The 19,708-nt window shown below is 35.7% G+C and overlaps 1 protein-coding gene and 1 long non-coding RNA gene across 11 annotated transcripts in view; one reads left to right on the top strand and one right to left on the bottom strand.

Moving 5' to 3' along the window:
- The window catches only part of LOC126825396 (cleavage and polyadenylation specificity factor subunit 6), a 221,688-nt gene that overhangs the window by 17,449 nt on the left and 184,531 nt on the right, over positions 1-19,708 (top strand). The gene's annotated exons all lie outside the window — the stretch shown is intronic.
- On the bottom strand, positions 11,015-13,704 carry LOC126825435 (uncharacterized). The gene is made up of 4 exons (XR_007681948.2): positions 13,660-13,704; positions 12,076-12,167; positions 11,544-11,632; positions 11,015-11,100 (listed from the first exon to the last, which is right to left on the bottom strand). It is a non-coding gene; the product is annotated as an uncharacterized LOC126825435 (long non-coding RNA).

The following is a 19,708-nucleotide window of genomic DNA, read 5'->3' on the forward strand; positions in this document are numbered from 1 at the left end:
CTAAATAAATTAAAATGCACCCCGAAGTCACCTGAAATAATTCTACCGTAACGACACCACAGTAAATATAGTAGTGGTTGGAATGGAAATTCACACGGCTCGTTGCTTGGTGTATTTAATCATTTAAAAAGTTTTAAACAATTTCCATAAATAAAGGCTATGAATAATTTATAAGACAATTTGACAAAATCAAAAAATCAGGTCGGAAAAATATTTCAGATATAAATATAATTTGTAGCGTAAATATAGCCCGGATATGTGAGAAGGGAATTCCAGGTGGCGTTATCTGTCTTTGCACGTGGTACATGTTAATACAGTGCCATGCAGTATCACAGGTGTGATTTGTGATATTTTAAAATCTGAATTCTACAACTGTGAAGTATTCGATTTAGTACGGAAGTGTGGTACCATGATACTTTGCGGAATTCACGTGGATACGGATGATAGAATTGGACGAATCTTCGAGTCGCTGAGCCAAAGCAGATTTGCTTAGGCAATCCGATGTCGAAGAAATGAAAAGGTTTCATATTACGATATTTATATAGAGCAATGTACGTCAAAGACCTAACCACGTGTGTGTGTGTACCTACATGTACATGTATGGATATGTGGGATTTGATTAGGGTTTCACACTGCGTAGCTTGTGTGAAACACTATTGTTTTTGTTAAGATTATTATTCTTCTTCTTATTATTAGGCTTTCAGGATAAAGCTATTTTGATCGTTCTGCGACAATGTGAAATGTCCGAAATCACCGAAGCTATCGTTTTTAGAAATATCGCAGTAATTTTAACAATAATCATTGGATTTTAACTTTCGATACATTTTGGCATAGCCGGACACAGGGCACATAGCTATGCTACTTTTGATTTTTGATTTTCGGCAAATCTTCACAGATATTAGGCGCCAAATTTCGAAAATTAAAATTTTTACAAAAAACTTTTTTATTTATGAATATTTTTAAGTCGTGCTTTACACAAAATTAACGAGTCATCTGACTTGAGCAAAAATCTAAAAAAATTTTGTCTCCGTAATATTCCTTGGCCGCCATTGGCTAATTCAGTTTTTCAGTCCTAGATTAATTATTTATTGTTCGATTTGTATAATACAAAGTTCATATACCCTGTTGTCTCAATTCCCATTTTTTTTGTTCCCGATAGAGTTATCTGTCGGCACCGGAAGTGGCGTAATTTTGCCAAAAACTAAAATTTTGACAGTTAGGTACCACTTTTCGAAAGCCAATATTATTTTTTGTCCCCCGCCTTTCGAAGAAAGCAGGGGACTATTAAAATGGGTTCGTCCGTCTGTCTGTCCGTCTGTCTGTCCGTCTGTCTGTCCGTCTGTCTGTCCGTCTGTCCGTCCGTCTGTCTGTCCGTCTGTCTGTCCGTCACACTTTTTGGGACACAATAACTCTCTTCCTAATTGAGCTAGAATGTTCAAACTTGGTGTATGTGTTTATTAGGTCAATGCCTTGATGGAGTTCGAAGATGAGCATTTTCCGCTTAGGGTAAGCAGAGATAAGCAATTTGATTGGTTGATGCTTTGGGACACGATAACTCTCTTCCTAATTGGGCTAGAATGTTCAAACTTGGTGTATGTGTTGATTAGGTCAATGCCTTGATGGAGTTCGAAGATGAGCATTTTCCGCTTAGGGTAAGCAGAGATAAGCAATTTGATTGGTTGATGCTTTGGGACACGATAACTTTTAATTGAGCTAGAATGTTCAAACTTGGTGTATGTGTTTATTAGGTCAATGCCTTGATGGAGTTCGAAGATGAGCATTTTCCGCTTAGGGTAAGCGGAGATAAGCAATTTGATTGGTTGATACTTTGGGGCACGATAACTCTCTTCCTAATTGAGCTAGAATGTTCAAACTTGGTGTATGTGTTGATTAGGTCAATGCCTTGATGGAGTTCGAAGATGAGCATTTTCCGCTTAGGGTAAGCAGAGATAAGCAATTTGATTGGTTGATGCTTTGGGACACGATAACTTTAGTTCTAATTAAGTGAGATTGATGAAACTTGGTGTATAGTTTCATTACAGTAATACCTTGACTAAGTTTGATAATGAGCATTTTCTGCTCAGGGTAAGCAGAGCGATACGCAATTTGATTTTTATATGTGTCCTCTAATTATTTTCCTATTTCGGCGGGGGACATCAGCCTCACTGTTGGCTTGTTTCAAATCTGGTATAACTGAAAGGGTGCGCCCTTTAACCCTTTCATTACTAGTGAGTTTTATAATGTATGACGCCAAATCCTGACAATATTCAGAAAAAACGTCGAAAAAATATGCGAAATGTTCATGTGATTATAGCTCAGAACCTATCAACTTTCAAAGAAGACAAGTTATGATTTTCTGAAAGGAAATTGAATTCTCTTTCCAATGGAGTCAACTAGAAATATGCATCTCTCATCACTACTTATGTATCATAAGATGTATCTGAAAAAAAATTTGAAATTTTTTTCAAGATAACCTTTGGAGAAAAACTTAATGCTACAAAGTTCAAAATTAATCTGACAAGTTAATTTCATTTTAAGGAGAATTTAATTTCCTTCACAATGGTACAATATTTTTGAAAATCTGATGGTAAATAAAAAAATGGCAACCATTTTAGTAAAAGAGTAACAAAGTCGTCAACCGTACTGTGATTGTTGCGACGGAGGAAACCGTTAGGTTGTCGACATATTTTGCTTACCTTGACTTATTTAACTTAATATTAATGTACAAAGCTGTAGTTTTTAAGGCTTAATGGTGTTAACATGTATTCCATTGAAAAAGCTCAATATACAAAAATAAACAATTTTTTGTTGAGTTTCTGGGTGCTATCATCAAATTCGGGCGGCGACCTCAATGGATTGGATTTATGTTATTTATACTAGGTAAATCTGTTGTATACATGTATCTGAAGGAAGATATCCAGAAACATTCTGGGGAAAAAATGAGAAACACCAAAGAGTTTATAAAACCATCTTTATACATGTACATGTATATCTTTCAAACTTGTAAATTGAACTCAAAACTTTTTAAATTGTAACTCAAACTTCTGAACTCAAACTTCTGAACTCAAACTTCATAAAAGTGAACTGGGTAACATAACTCTGAAATAAATAAAAAGTAAAAATTAAAACTAGAACATAGTCCATTTTAAAATCAGCAAAATATCAACAAATCTTTGGTCCAAGTTCATTGTTATTACAAATGTCTATTTTGACTGAGATGCATGGTACAGTGGAAAGCATGTTTTACACAAATTAACAGAACAGATATTGCATCCGAATGACGATTGGATCCCTCTACCACTTGGTGCGCGTTTTCCTGAGGCACTGCACAAAACACACACACGTTTGCGCCCAGAAAAATGAACTAGCGAATGACCAGATATGTTGCTTTCATCGAACACGTTTTCTAATTTACGTTTTGGGGTGCGTCTGTAACTTTTAGAAACTGCTCCACCAATCAAACACTTAGCCAGCGAATGACGAAATTCAAGTTGAGTCATTGGGGTTTTACCCAGTGCTTTCATGTGAAGCTTATAAATCAGAAAGCTGTTTACACATGCAACATTTAATAAAAAGTAAAACAAATAGCGCCACCATTTTAGGCTTGTACGGCCAAAAGAATAGTATTGGCGGAGCTGGTCACCCAAGTCTACTCCCCCCATACATTTGTTGTAATTAATTATGCAAAGTGGTTTTGAAACATTTTCAATAATTCCAGCTCTTGTTCTGCGTTGTACTACCGACATTTCAGCATCACAGTTCGTAGACAAAATGTGCACCGTCTTTTTATCCTGCCATGCTGTTGCGATCAAGTTGTTACTTTGAATAAATTTGGTACTGCCTTTAGCAAGTTTATGAACATGTGATAGTGGATAGTATTTCCTATTGGACCGAATAGTACCACAGCAGTATGTCTTTTTATTCAAGAGTTCAATTGCCAAATCAATACTAGTGAAAAAATTATCGAAGTAAACATGTCGATACTCGTATAACATGGTTTCCATAAGGTCCATAACAACCTTGTGTCCAAGATTTTTTTCTTGTACTCCGTCGAGGCTTTTGCCAGTGTAAACATTGAAGGCATGTACGTAACCTGTATCAGACGCAGCAGCAATCCAAACTTTTATACCTCTTTTCGTGGGTTTCATGGGCATGTATTGTACAAATCCGAGGCGACCCTTATACTTAACCATACCCTCATCAATACTTATATTTTGTGGGGGATCATATTGTTCTCTAAAAGATTTTTTGCACATGTCTATCATGGGTCTTACTTTATACAAACGATCAAAACCATCTGCACCCTTAGCTGGCTGTTTAGTAGAATCGGTGAGATGCAAATCTCTTTGAATTGCAAAATATCTGTCACGAGACATGCACTTCCTTATGAAGTCACTGTTCAACGAGGGGTCCGACGACCAATATTGTTTCAGCGACGGCAAAACAATCAACCCCATCAGCATTGTAATACCTATAAAAGTTTTCAGTTCACTCACTGATATATTTACATCACGTCCATTTTGAGATGAATAACGGTTTGTCTCTAATTTCAATGTCTCCCAAAAAGTATTAGGAATCAACTGATCAAAATATGCGGAAGCTGGAGGCAACTTGGAACCATCTCCGGCGCCATCAACCATGTCAATCTGACCTACATTTGGAAAATTAGTCGGTCCTTGTTTTGCCGAAAAACGTTTGATAATTACCTTGCGAGTAATCTGACTCCATTCGAGATCGTCCCTATTTAATATGTCCTCAAAGTCATCATTTTCGCTGCTAGACTCTCCAGACGAATCGTATTCCAGTCCTTGTTCAATTTCAATGTCACTTTCATCGTCAAAATTATCATCCAATTCACGGTCATTTATTACCTCTTTTTGCTTCAATTCGGCACATTCAACGTCATAAGAATCGAATCCATTAAAATCGCCGTCTGAATCCGATGACGCCATTCAAAAATTCAACGAAAAACCTTCATTTTTACACAAAACTCTTCAATATCAAAAATTTCACGGAGGCCGCCATTTTGAATACTGCTATGTTTACAGTACACTCCAGTTGTCGTTAGTCACGTGAGAGTTTTGTTCCGAGTGGAAAATTACCGAGTTTTACCGACCGTCATTTCTGGCGACATCGGGCGATCCCGTACAGGACGTTACGGGCGGTTTCGGGCGCTTACGTAACGAGAGGGTTAAAGGCACAAAAAATGTTGTGCCCAGTTTTTTTAATTTCGATTCCGTTTTCGGGCTATTTCGATTAAAAGGTGAAAAAAGGTGTAAAATTAAGCTATTTACAACCCATCCAGCGTTTTCATATTTTAAAATATTACTTCGTAACTTTCATAAACTCGTTGCAATAATCTATATGGAGAGAATGTATGTGAAAATTAATTTGTAATATGCGCAGTTGCCGAGAAATGGTCAATTTTGCATGAGTCACTCTTTACGCTATTGTGCCTGTAAAAGAGTCAATTATTATTGGATTTTCATAAAGGTGACACCATTTGATGCATAATGTCAATTGTGACTAGTTCAACTCAATTTTACATTTTCAATGTCACCGGAAATGACGAAATTTGGGCAAAAACTGTATTTATAGCCTTTGAAACAAATAATTTATTCAAATGAGTCGTATTTAGTGTTTGTTTAAGATTTTGATATTTGATTCTAATCAACTAAAAGAATGAACCCATACGATCATATAGATATCACAAAATGGTTTCTAACTTGTTCAGTTGCGGAGAAATAGGCAATTTTCAACAGGTCACTTTTCAAGGTTTTTTGCCCACAAAAGTGTCAATTATTATTCGATTTTCATAAAATTTTCACTGTGTGATACCTAATGCCATTTACGATTTCATACAAGTAATTTAAGATTTTCATTATCACCGTAAGTAATGTCATTTTGGCAAAAACTGTATTTTTAGCCTTCAAAACAGATATTTTATTCAGATGAGTCTTATTTGTATTGTTTTTAAAATTATGATATTTGATTCCAATCAGCAAATACATTGAACCCATACGATCATACAGATACCAGAAAATGGTTTCTAACTTGTACGGTTGCAGAGAAATAGGCGATTTTCTACAAGTCACTTTTCAAGGTTTTTGGTCTATAAAAGTGGCAATTGTTATTCGATTTACATAAAATTTTCACCATGTGATGCCTTATGTCATTTCTGATTTCATAAAACTAATTGAACATTTTCATTATCACCGGAAGTACGGTACACTTACATGTAACAAATGTATAAAATGAATTGATATTGCTGGATTTTGTTGATTCGGCGTCCATTTTATTTGATGTGTGCAATGCTTATGTGGAAACCTGTTTAATGGTTTCATTGGTACCGGAAGTAACATGTTTAGGGTAAAGTGGCACCGGTGAAACCCGTCATTACTGCATCGCAGTTCTAATTATTATTATTATTATTATTATTATTATTTACCGCGGGAGCCTAGATCTCCATGATCGAAAACAGATATCGATCTGGAATTAGATTTTCTATCGGGAAACCATGTGGTGGCTACTTGATAAAATATTTTTGAAATTTCTGCGCATACCGGAAGTGACCGAACTTTGTACGTTGTCTAAAAATTGAAAATTGGCCATAGTTTCGTCAATTCTTTATCCATTTTCAAGCAAATTACATTTTTGGAATCCCTGAATCTTTTCTGAGACAATGGCTATCTCACATTTTTCAATTTCGAACATTCGTCTATGACTTTTATCGTTTGAAAATTGAAAACATATTGTTTACGAGACAATTTTTGTTATTTTTCAAAATTTTCAAATTTGACTTACATTTTTGGATACCTGAAGTCCATCCGATTCCAGTAATATAAGTTTTATTCATAGTTATCGCCCTTTATTTTTCGATTTTTTTCGAATTTTCTTCCCATTTTGTGAGCTCGGGTTTCGTTTTATGGCAGAATTGACGTTTCTGAAACTTCTGGAACATGAAGTTATAGTCCAATACCAACTTATAAAGCAATTTCGACAAGAATCCTTAAACAGGAAGTAGTCGAAATAATATGCGATATTTTGAAAAAAACGTGAAAAATTGGTGTTTTGGGTAAAAACACGATTTCTCCGTCCGATATCAACGGATTAAACAAATTAAGGTATCATTTGGTCGGGCGGTGATTGGACCACTGAATGATACCCAATTCCTGCGGATACTATGATCAGGCAGCAAAATATGGCACACTGAAAATCAAGTATTTTCTGATTTTTAGCATTTTTGGATGCCTGTATCTCAAAAACTACGCCAGCGATTTTTATGAAACTTTCTCTATCGAGAGACCTTGTGGTAGTCTTGTGTACGAAGCATTCCATTACGACTTTGAAATATCTGGAATAGGTGAAATAATGGACTGAAAATCGAAAAAAGTCGAAAAAACGTGAAATTTTGGAAAATACTCTACTATTTTTTTATTTTAAGAGATTTTCAAAAAAAAGGTTGTATATTCTTATAGCTGACCTAATTACGATTCTAACGATGTATAATATGTATGTAGTTATTGAAATTTAATTTTCGATATTTTAATTTTTTTGCATTGTTGGCACTTTTGAACATAAGATTTCTCAGGGGCATTTTATCTGATCAGATAATGTAATATATCATTACAGAGCCCTGCGGCTATTTTAGTGCCCAAACCGGCTATTAAAACTATTCCGACAATAATAACCATACCGGAAGTATTCAAAAAATGAAAAAAAAAAGGTTAAAAACATTGTCGCACTTGCGAAAAAATTGATTTCTCCCTTAGGTAATAGCGGACCAAAAGAACTAAAGTGTCGTTGGATAGCCCTATTAATGGACCATCATATGGTATCTAAATAATATGATTTTGATTGTAAGGAAATAAATTATTGTATGAAGAAAAATCTAGTATTTTCCGATTTTTTAACATTCTGAGACGCCATTTTCTCGAAAACGACGCCTACGATTTTTCTTAAACTTTTCTTACTCAAAGTCCTTTCGGTTGTCTATATAGTGAATCCAAAATGAAAAGCATTGAAATAATATAGGTGGTCCAAAAATGGCCTCAAACTTTGAAAAAAATTGAAAAATCGTTAAATTTTTGGAAACGCTCTTTGATTTATCTTTTTTTCCAAAACTACTCATTGGATGTTTCTGACACTTCTGGTACAGAAAGTTAAGTATCCAAAGAACTTCATAAAGATATCACGACAATGATCGTAAAACCGGAAGTAGTCGAAAAAATGTCCGATATTTTGAAAAAAAATTTTTTTTTTACGAAAACCTCTTTAATTTTTTTTTACGAAAACCTTTTTTATTTATGAATATTTTTTGATGGTATTTTACACAGGGTTAAAATTTTGACACCTTTGAACATAGTATTTCTCAGGTGCATTTTTGTCTGATCAGATAATGTAATAAACCATAACAGGGCCCTACGGTTATTTAAGTGCCCAAACCGGTTATTAAAACTACCACGACAGTAATCTCCACACCGGAAGTATTCAAAAAATGTTTAAAAAGGTTTAAACATATGGCGCTTTTGCGAAAACTTGATTTCTCCGTCAGATATTATCGGACCAAAGTGTCGTTGGATAGCTCCATGGATAAGCCAATGAAATGATTCGTTGCAACGAGTGAGTATTCCACTAGAAACATCAACGCTATCTGGTTAATAAACGTCCGACGTTATACGAAACGATATATAGATCTGTATGTAATGTGATTGCTGTGTGGGATTAGGGGATTTTGCCTGGACCATGGTGTTCTTTGTATGTTGTCAAGTCCTCCATTCTACACCACTGTGGAGGGTGATCTGCTAAAACAATACTGTTGAAATATCTTGGTTTACATGCAATCGAACACAGGACTACTCCAATGTATGCGTGGGACCTTGGTTTTATTTCCCATTCAAATCAGGGCCGGTAGAAGTTCTTCTCGATTTGGGAGAGGCTTCCATCCTAGGTCATTATAGGCGAGGGTCCAGGGGCCGCAATAACCTGGAGAAAAAGAGTACTTGCTGCAAAATTATTGTTGGGCGGTGACCCCCCCCCCCCCGTCGGGCCTGTAAATGACTGTTCCGTGCTAGACCCTATTAATTATAACAATGCACTTTCTTAGCCAATACCATGATCAATGACAGGACTGCTAGGTCAGACAGTCAACGCCTTACTCACCGAGCCACAACGATTTGTAAGGATTCTATTTTTTGTTCCAGTTGTGGAGTTATCTGTCCGTGCACAGGATGATATGACTGTGCATCCGAATATATTATGACCGAGGGTCAAATGATGTATGCATAGATCAATTTTATGGGGGGAATTTGGTCCAACGGCTTCACTATGACATACATTTGATTCTAATTCTGAATGTTAGGAGTCTGTAGTTGCCTACTATGACAAATCAAGTAATTATATGATGCCCCAATCAAAAGGAACAACCCTGTAAACCAAAAGTACAACGTACTATAAGAGAAACCTTGCCCAGATAGTGGTTCTACAGTCTACTGTTATTCTAAATTCCAACTTCACAGGGATCTTATCATGCTTGGCAATTATGGGAGAGAAAGAAATGGGGTTTAGCTTCCACTCGACACAAACTAGATCATTTCGGGACTAACATATGTTTTTACTTTTTTTCAATAATTCGCTTGTGCGTAGGGGTCTTTAGCAGTGGGAGGAAAACGGAGTGCCCAGAGGAAACACACGAGGTTGAGAAAGCGCCCGATCTCCATGCCACATATGCTCACACCTGGGATCGAAACCACAGCCGCAAGCCAGAGGTGACCGGCCAGCTAGAGTTCGAAACGCGGCAGTCTAGACCACTAGACCATCCCCGCCCCACCCAACCCCACCGGCAATTATGGGACCCTGGTTTTCAATCCCACCCAAATGACTATGGGGTGTTCTTTAACGTGCATGGAAGTGTGGGCTAAGGATGTCTGGTTTATACAAATGACTGTATGTTGTCTCTTCAGTGTCTTTATTTTACACCACTAGCATGGACCCGCTGGAATAAACACTGTAAACTGGTATCATTTAATCTGGTATATTTAGCACTAATTTAGCATCTATTGATTATTGATGAATAACGATTAATTTTTGAACGGTGATCGAAAATTAAAAGCTTGAAAATTGGCCACTCGTTAACAAAATTGAATGATCAGCTTTAAACTGGACACAAGTACAAATTAGATGAATATGTGAGATTTAAAATGACTTTCACGAATGTTTTAAACAAACATTTGATATCAAACGATTGTTAAAGAATTTAGTGCTAGATACACAGGATTAAATGATACCCAGATTACAGTGATTTCTGATGAACTTTCTCGGCTTACAGAGAATTGAACACAGGAACTCAAGCTCAGACAGGCAATGTCTTACCCACTGAGTATTGAGGATTTGGTTCGAGTTACAAGGGACCTTAGTGGCTTATCCATGTCTGAACAGTGAACACCTATATGTTGTTCCTTGTCAGGCTTTCCATTCTGCCCCACTGACAAGGGAGGAACCATTATGGAAAATCCAAAATAGCTTTCTTGGCAACACCAGCCTTGAACATTGGACCTGTAGGTTAGATAGCTACCAGAAGAGGAATCATAAGGACAGCCAACTTTAATTTTTCCAAACACAGATTACAAGTCAGATTTTGCATTCTTAATTTATTTTAGATACAATAAGGAACCAGAATAAAGTTGAAGGAAAAACATCAAGATTTCAGCAAGATTCTTTAAAATTGGAAATAAGACATCTTTCCTTGAAAACCTGAAATACAAAATAGTATAAAAACTTTAACTCACTGAGATGCTATGAAAATTCACCTTTTATAAGTGATGACAGTACATGTACATGTATGAGAGTTACAGTTTTATTTACAATCCTAAATTTAACATCAACACATGTTTGCACTTACATATGAATGCACCAAAGATCAATTCCACAGACAACACCAAGTAGGCACTATTGCTTTAGTTTTATAGGGTTTGGACGCTACTGCACTTAGTTTACATATCATTGAGACTTACCATAGTGTTGATCTGCCCATCACCAAAAACAAAATAATAATCCAGTTTGAAAAAATACAGGAGCTCCAATAACAGTCAATAATAAATGCTAAAAAAAATTAAAAAATACAAAATTATAATTTTGTAAATCAAATGATATATGAAATGGAATATCAATGAGGTTTTAATGTCCTACTGCTGCTTATAAAAACAGCCATGCACCATGCAGTAGTTTTTGGCATGGAATATGGCCAACTGCTATTTTGCTTTCTCACTTTCAAGGTTTTGCTATGAATCTATGAGGTAAATTTTCTGTAGTCTTATTTGTTTTTCTAACTGTTCTTTTTTAATGCTCTCAACTTGTGCATGAGACCTTGGTTTTCACTCCAATGCAAAGCTATAGTCACCGTTCTGTTCTTTCTGGCTGAACCATTAATATTGCACAGGGACAGGATGTAAGTGAATAAGTGACAACACCAAGTAGGCGCTATTGCTTTAGTTTTATAGGGTTTGGACGCTACTGCACTTAGTTTACATATCATTGAGACTTACCACAGTGTTGATCTGCCCATCACCAAAAGCAAAATAATAATCCAGTTTGGTACAAGTACAGGCGCTCCAATAAAATTCAATAATAAATGCTAAAAAAAATTAAAAAATACAAAATTATAATTTTGTAAATCAAATGATATATGAAATGGAATATCAATGAGGTTTTAATGTCCTACTGCTGCTTATAAAAACAGCCCTGCACCATGCAGTAGTTTTTGGCATGGAATATGGCCAACTGTTATTTTGCTTTCTCACTTTCAAGGTTTTGCTATGAATCTTTGAGGTAAATTTTCTGTAGTCTTATTTGTTTTTCTAACTGTTCTTTTTTAATGCTCTCAACTTGTGCATGAGACCTTGGTTTTCACTCCAATGCAAAGCTATAGTCACTGTTCTGTTCTTTCTGGCTGAACCATTAATATTGCACAGGGACAGGATGTAAGTGAATAAGTGACAACACCAAGTAGGCGCTATTGCTTTAGTTATATAGGGTTTGGACGCTACTGCACTTAGTTTACGTATCATTGAGACTTACCACAGTGTTGATCTGCCCATCACCACCAAAAGCAAAATAATAATCCAGTTTGGTACAAGTACAGGCGCTCCAATAACATTCAATAATAAATGCTAAAAAAAATTAAAAAATACAAAATTATAATTTTGTAAATCAAATGATATATGAAATGGAATATCAATGAGGTTTTAATGTCCTACTGCTGCTTATAAAAACAGCAATGCACCATGCAGTAGTTTTTGGCATGGAATATGGCCAACTGCTATTTTGCTTTCTCACTTTCAAGGTTTTCCTATAAATCTATGAGGGAAATTTTCAGTTCTCTTATTTGTTTTTCTAACTGTTCTTTTTTTAATGCTCTCAACTTGTGCATGAGACCTTGGTTTTCACTCCAATGCAAAGCAATAGTCACTGCTCTGTTCTTTCTGGCTGAACGATTGTGGCTTCCAATGAAATTAAATTGTACGCTTACGTTTTCTACACCTACTGGGCTAATGAAGACTGCAATACACCATACAGTGTGCATTGAGGGAAATCTTAGCTGGCAGTGCCACTATTGCCTACTCTTAAATTGAATACTAACTGCCAAGGGAACTTTTCTGGGCACGCCAACGTATACATGGGTCCACGCTCCACGGCTTGTGTTCCATCGGCACGACTAGACAGGTGTCCTTGTGAGGCCAAAGCAGGGAGCAGGAAATCTTAGCTGGCAGTGCCACTATTGCCTACTCTTACACTGAATACTAACTGCCATGGGATCTTTTCTGGGCACGCCAACGTATACAATACATTGGTCCACGCTCCATGGCTTTGTGTCCCAAAGGCATGACTAGACAGGTGTCCTTGTGAGGCCAAAGCAGAGAGCAAATATGCTACCATGAGGCTCATGAGCAAGTATCTCAGACACCATGGCTACCTAGTTACTATACTTGCAACCTTAAACTGTGTTAAGGTTACAATTGAGACAGCCTAAGAACCATTACGCAAGTTCAAATAGGTTCAAACCTACAATTGTCAACACATATCATTACAGTTTGTATTGGAATAAGTAATTCTATCACAAATGGTGAGGACTGGACCATTAAAATAGTTACCAAACAATTATGTTGTAGGCCTAATGACGTATTACGCAACTTGCCGCCATGACACTGGCCAGTTAAATTTTGCGTAGCAGTTGGGTTTCATCAAATCATAATTATGCGGTAAGGCTTCATCTTTATTTCAATGGGACTAGATTTATTATATGTTAAGCTATGTGAAGTACAGATTTGGGTTAGTTTATGTGTAAATTAAGGGAGCTATCGGCCAGTAAACTTTTTGTAGTCATTTGCTACAAAACTTGCGCAAAGGAACTGTAGGAAAAGCCCCTACTGTGCCTGGAGTAAAACAGATAACATCAGTAGTAGAACAATTTCTACATGGTTACCTGTCTTAATGTAAAACTCAAGACTTCCGTTTACTCTTACATTATATTTACCATTTTAATATTGAATGCATTGAAATGTCTAACCCCATATATCCAGGGTAAGGAGTATATGTTTAATATTTCATTATATTATAATTTACACAGTCATATATAATTGAAATTATAAGAGTACTGCTTACCTTGGGTATTAATCTGATGATCAAACTTTATATCTTAAGAAAGTTTAAGGCCAAAGAATAAATCTAATATGTATTTTTCCATGATCTGTAATAAACAACTCTCTTAATCAAATATACTTTAATAGTGTAAAAACCTAAAAATGAAATTTCTCCAAAAAGATGCCATTGCTTTAGTTCAAGAGGGTAGGAGTACCAGGGTCTTGATCTGAATATTTGGATGACATTACACTCAGTTTACATAATGGTGTAGATCATGTTCACCATAAGGCATCTTAAATAGTACCGGGAATTCCCGTATTTAAGCCTTCCCGTTATAAAGACGATAGGTTAATAACAAGGTTATTTTAGAGTGGTCTCCCTATTAAATTTTCAATTCACATTGATGGAGTCTGGTCGAATTGGCTTACATTATGATGTTAGCGCCATGAGAGGGTTTCACATCTTTAAAACTCATTGGTTTTTCAAATGCCTCCAATATAATACTGTGTACCTTCTGTACTAAACATTGTAATAGTCATACTTAACATAAATGGGTTATTCTTACCATAAGTGCTAATCTGCCAATCACCAAAACATGACAACCAGGTTTGCTCCTAGCAGAAGAATTCTTTTAAGAATTAACTATTCATTAACCCTATAAAGTAAATTTATAAAATAATGTTACTTCAATATTAATTGAAAATAACTTATGTTTCTTTAAGTTTATTGTCAAATCCTTTAATTGCATACACGATACCCATCAGATCTGACAAGAACCATATATCCACGCCACCGAGAATGGGTGGATCTTGGAACTTATGCCGGAGGGGGTTTGCTAGGCTCCTGTTAAGGAAATTTAACAGTTGACAATGCATGCTGTCATCGTCTCTTAATGACATAGGCATACATACACAATGAGTTTTTTAAAAGAGAAATAAGAGTTTTATCATACATTATCATCACGTTGTGATTCAATTTCCTTGATGCAAAGCATTAAATGTGATGTCACACATGTCTACATCATTATTTCACACTTTCAATGCCAATCCCATTACACCATCTGATCTGATAATGAAGGATTCTATGTAGCAGAGAATGGTGGAGTTTAGACTCCCCAAACCCGACTATGGATCCACCCCTGACGATTTAATAAAAATGACAAGACCGTTCTTTGTTCATCAAAGGATAACCATACATCAGGATCACACTTTGCAAATTTTTGAACCATTGCGGTTTTCAAATTGCAATTTATTAGAATTAGAAGAATGTCATTTAGCGAGACAATTGCAACACTCAAATAACTGTTAGTTAAAGATCTAAATGGAAGCTCTACATATATCCTACATGGTTTTGACAAAATATGCTATTTTCAAAGTTGTAATAAAGTTGAGCTGTATCACATGGTCATATTAATACAAATGCTGGGTGATTTATGCAGTATATACCGTTTCCTAGAAACTGGAAGTCTCGCTGTTGCGTGTAATTTCTAAGTCTTGAATAATCTGACAAAATTTTGTTGCACTTCCTAATAAAAATAGTAACAAGACATCACTGGTTCGGATGTTGAAAACACTGATTTTCCGGATGTCTGACATTGAACTGGCTAAGATACATCAGTTAAAGTGAAAAAATTATCGAAATTTCTTCGAAATTTTGTTACAGGTCAGATATTACAGGACCAAAAGAAGTAAAGTGTCTTTGGATAGCCCCATTAATGGACTATTATATGGCATCTCAATGGTACGATTTCGATGGTTAGAAAATAAATTGTGGTACGCTGAAAATCTAGTATTTTCCGTATTTGGAGCCTTTTTAGACGTCTTTTTCTCGAAAACGACAACTCCGATTTTTCTGAAACTTTTTTAACGCAGAATCCTATGGGTGGGCTATGGCCTTAGATTACTGAAAATGATCTTCTAATTTTCTTTCTTTGGAAAACAGCTGAATGAATTATTCTGAAACTTCTTGTACAGAAGGTAAGGTAACCAAACAACTTGTTAAAGCTATCCCGACAATGATCCATAAAACGGAAGTAGTCGAAAAAATTTCGGATAATTTGAGAAAAAAAAAACCGTAAAAATAAAAAAAAAATGGAGATCTTGCGAAAAAAGTGGTTAATACGCCAGATTTCACCGAATCAAAACAACTAAAGTGTCATTGGATAGTTCGAACATGGACAATCTTATGAGATCTAAATGGTAAAAATTCGCGTGTTAGGCAATATATAATGGAACGCTGAAAATCTATTATTTTCCTTTTTGGAGCCTATTCAGACGCTTTTATTCGAAAACTTCTCTTATTTCCTTTCTTAAACTTCTGTTACTTAGAGTCATAACGGTGGTCTATGGTGTGAATCCAAAATTAAAAGCCTCAATATAGTATAAACGGTCGAAAAGGGCCACAATCTTTGAAAAGAAGTCGAAAAATCGTTATATCTGTAAATCTGCTTCTAATGGTATAAGGGAGGTAAAAGTGTCCAATGGATCTTTCTGAAACTTCTGGTACAGGAAATTAAGTTCCCATACCACTTGTTAAATCTATCCCGATAATGATCCGTAAACAGGAAGTAGTCAAATAAATATTCGATATTTAAAAAAAAAAGACAGTGAAAAAAATTGGTGCTCTTGCAACAATCGGGATTTCACCGTCAGGTGTGACCGGATCAAAACATCTAAAGTATCGTTTGGTAGCTCGATAAATGGGCTATTGTATGACACACTTCCTGTCTGATTCCTGAAAGCCGGTTCAGTGCTGCTTGCAGGTCTAGTTAAGCTTTCATATTACATATGAAAGCTTATTGTTTCTGTTAAGATTATTATTGTTATTTTTTTTGTGTGTTTTGTCCACAAATCGGATTTCTCAGAATCTAACCATAGGATCGTTCTGAAACTTTTACCTATCCCCCCAATAATGGGTGGTGGCTGTTGATTAAATATATTTTCAAAACGTTTTACGAATCCGAAATCACCGAATTTTACGAAGGAATGCATTTGACCTACAATGCTGTAACTTTGTGACTATTTGACCTATTTTACTAATTCTTTTTTCTTTGAGTATCTTGAAACATTTACTTCAAATCTGCAATTTCGGATTTTGGCATTTCGAAAATTCGTCGCTGTCATTTCGAACCGGAAGTTATTACCAATTTGACAACTTCTTTAATAGTTGTGCGATTTTCGTGAAATTTAGAATGTTAGTAGATCTTGCCAATGCGACTTCAATGATGTCCTTGGAAATTTTCTAAATTATCTCCCCTTGGTGAAATTAAGGATCAAAGTTTTCAAAAAAATCGTCGAAATATAGGTCAGAATGACCTAAAAAAAAAATTCGATATTAGACAGGTAATTACTGATTCGTACACAAAATATGGAGTTTGTCGATCGAACCGGAAGTGCCACCATCTTTAAACGTGAAAAATCAAAAAGGCTTTTTTGCTATTTTACTTACAGACTCGGGCGTCATATTTTCGGAATCCTGGAAGGAATGCCTAAAAATCTATCGGATCAGAATTTTGATTTCGGTCACGTGATGGTCACCATTTTGAATTGAAAATGAAAAATAGAAGCAATTTGAAGGGCCGGGACTTTGGAACACAAAAACTCTCCTTCTAATTAAGCTAGAATGTTCAAACTTGGTGTAGGCGTTCACTAGGTCAATGTCATGATTGAGTTCAAAGATGAGCATTTTTTGCGTAGGGTAAGCAGAGATAAGCAAGCTGATTTGTTGATTCTTTAGGGCACGATGACATTGGTTATAATGAATGGAGGGCGATGAAACTCTTGTCAATCGAGAGGCTAATAGCTGGCCTGTTGTGTGAAATCATTGTATCATTTTTTGAAAATGTCCGGGGTAGCCGAAAAAAGGAGATCGAAATCCAAAAAGTCGTATTTTTACGATTTGGGGCATTTTTAGAGGTCGTGTAAAGTAAAATAAAGCATGCATATACATATATTATTGATATTAAATATATCATATAAAAAACTAAACAATGAATCAGCTGTCATTGACAGATTTTATATTATAAGCATGGTCAGTGGAAGGTCAGCGTATTGTCTAACTTGAACTCACTGACTCCGTAACATTATTGTGGGTATGGTATAAGCTGAATTTGATGAGATGCACATATCTCGTATGACTATTTGGTACTTACAGTGTTAGACTTTGTCGTAACGTTACGGTCTCCATTCATCAAATCGTCGTTGGGGCTATAATACGATTTTGAATCAAGTTATTTATCACTGAGGGACTCAAAATTAGGTTTGATGTAGCTCTGCTCATTTACAGTGGCGAATTTAACGGGCTCCTGGGTTCCAGCTCCCTCCTCTAGAAATTTCACAGCACCCGCATGGATTGTGGCTAATTTTGTGGCAGAATTTTAGTTTTCTGGGGGAGGTATTTCTAAATGGCTCCGACACAAGTGCCTGAAATGCCATGAAATCACGTTTTCGGCCTCCAATTAAAATTTCTTAGCGGGAGAACCCCCTGACCCGACCCCCTTGCGGGGCTTCACGGTCGGTATCAGCCCCCCTCCCCACCACCATGGTTAATCCGGCGTTGATGTTCCCTCTTGTGCAGCTGCAAAAGAATGTACAAGTTCATTGCCTCATTGTCAAAGATCCCACTTTTCTACCCCAGTTCGGGTAATGAGGTCGAGCGTATATTGTATAGGGGATATTAAACAAGCAAACAGTATGGCTGATGTCTCCCGCCAAAACCCCAAAGTAAAAGATGACACATTAATTAATCGCACTTTCATATTTTTTTCAAAAGTATCGAGCAATCAAACTATACTGTAAATTTCATCACTCTCTGTCAGATAGAAATCAAGGTTATCTTGTCCCAAAGCATCGACCAATGAAATTGCCAAGCTGTAGCTCAAAATGTTCAGTCAAGACCTGATGAACATCTACACCAAGTTTAAACATTCTAGCTCAATTAAAAGCTGGGTTTTTATGTTCCAGTACTTCATTATAACCAAAGTTATCATACCCCAAAGCATCAACCAATTCAAAGTCCCGGCCAATCAAGTTGCTTTGCTTATCCTGACTAAGAGAATGCTCATTGTCGAACTTGGTCAAGGTAATATGGTCAAGGTACTAATGTAATGAAACTATACACAAAGTTTCATCAAATTGCTTATCTCTGCTTACCCATTTTAATAGTCCCCTGCCAATCGAAAAGCCCCCCGACCCACCCACTCCACTCCCGTGTAATACATTAGGTTATAATTGTGTTACAAACGTATCACAAGGAGCATTTGAATATTCTCTCTGAGGCATCTGATACCACTTGTCATTGAGGTGTTCACACAGCCAACTCATTTTTGTTTGTTTGTGTTATCTTTATTCAGTATAAATCAACTAATACAAATGAAAAAAAGTACTTGGTTTAATGAGATTATCTTTTGAGAGTTGGTCATACAGGTATCACTAATCATAATTGCTCTTAACTTCAAATATATACACGATTATGTGTATTCTAAATATCAAATAAAACAATGATGATTTCTTTACAATAGCAGTACAACAAATTTATTCGCAATATTTTCCTTTGATCAGTTGATCAAAAACCTGATTATATTTACAATATATTCTAGGTCTTTGCTCTTTATTCCATTGGTTCAAAATATGATAAAAGAGGCTTATCAAAAAGTTTATATCATGTAGTCTTACATGTATATAACAAATAGAACAATGACATACAAGATGTTTCAAATCATAATCTATTTGCATTATTTATTTCAATAATTTGACCTGTGATATTCATGTATAAAGCAAAATAGTAAACATTGAATTTCATTCACTTTTATGTATAATATAGTATTAAACCGGTTAATTATTGTATACAACATTTATTTAATTTCATAGCAACATTTTATACTATTGTATTCATTGTAGTTTTTTGTCATTATTAGCCCAGTCCGTGCATAGCATTATGATGTGAAATCCCATTTCATTTCAATTATAATAGTCTTCATCTAGAAACAATATTACTATTTATATTGGTATGTTACTACCAAGATATAACAATAAAATTAGCAAAAGTATGTATAAATTAATAAAGTTCTCTT

The sequence above is a fragment of the Patella vulgata genome, chromosome 6, assembly GCF_932274485.2.
Source record: "Patella vulgata chromosome 6, xgPatVulg1.2, whole genome shotgun sequence".
NCBI classification, from domain to species: domain Eukaryota; kingdom Metazoa; phylum Mollusca; class Gastropoda; family Patellidae; genus Patella; species Patella vulgata.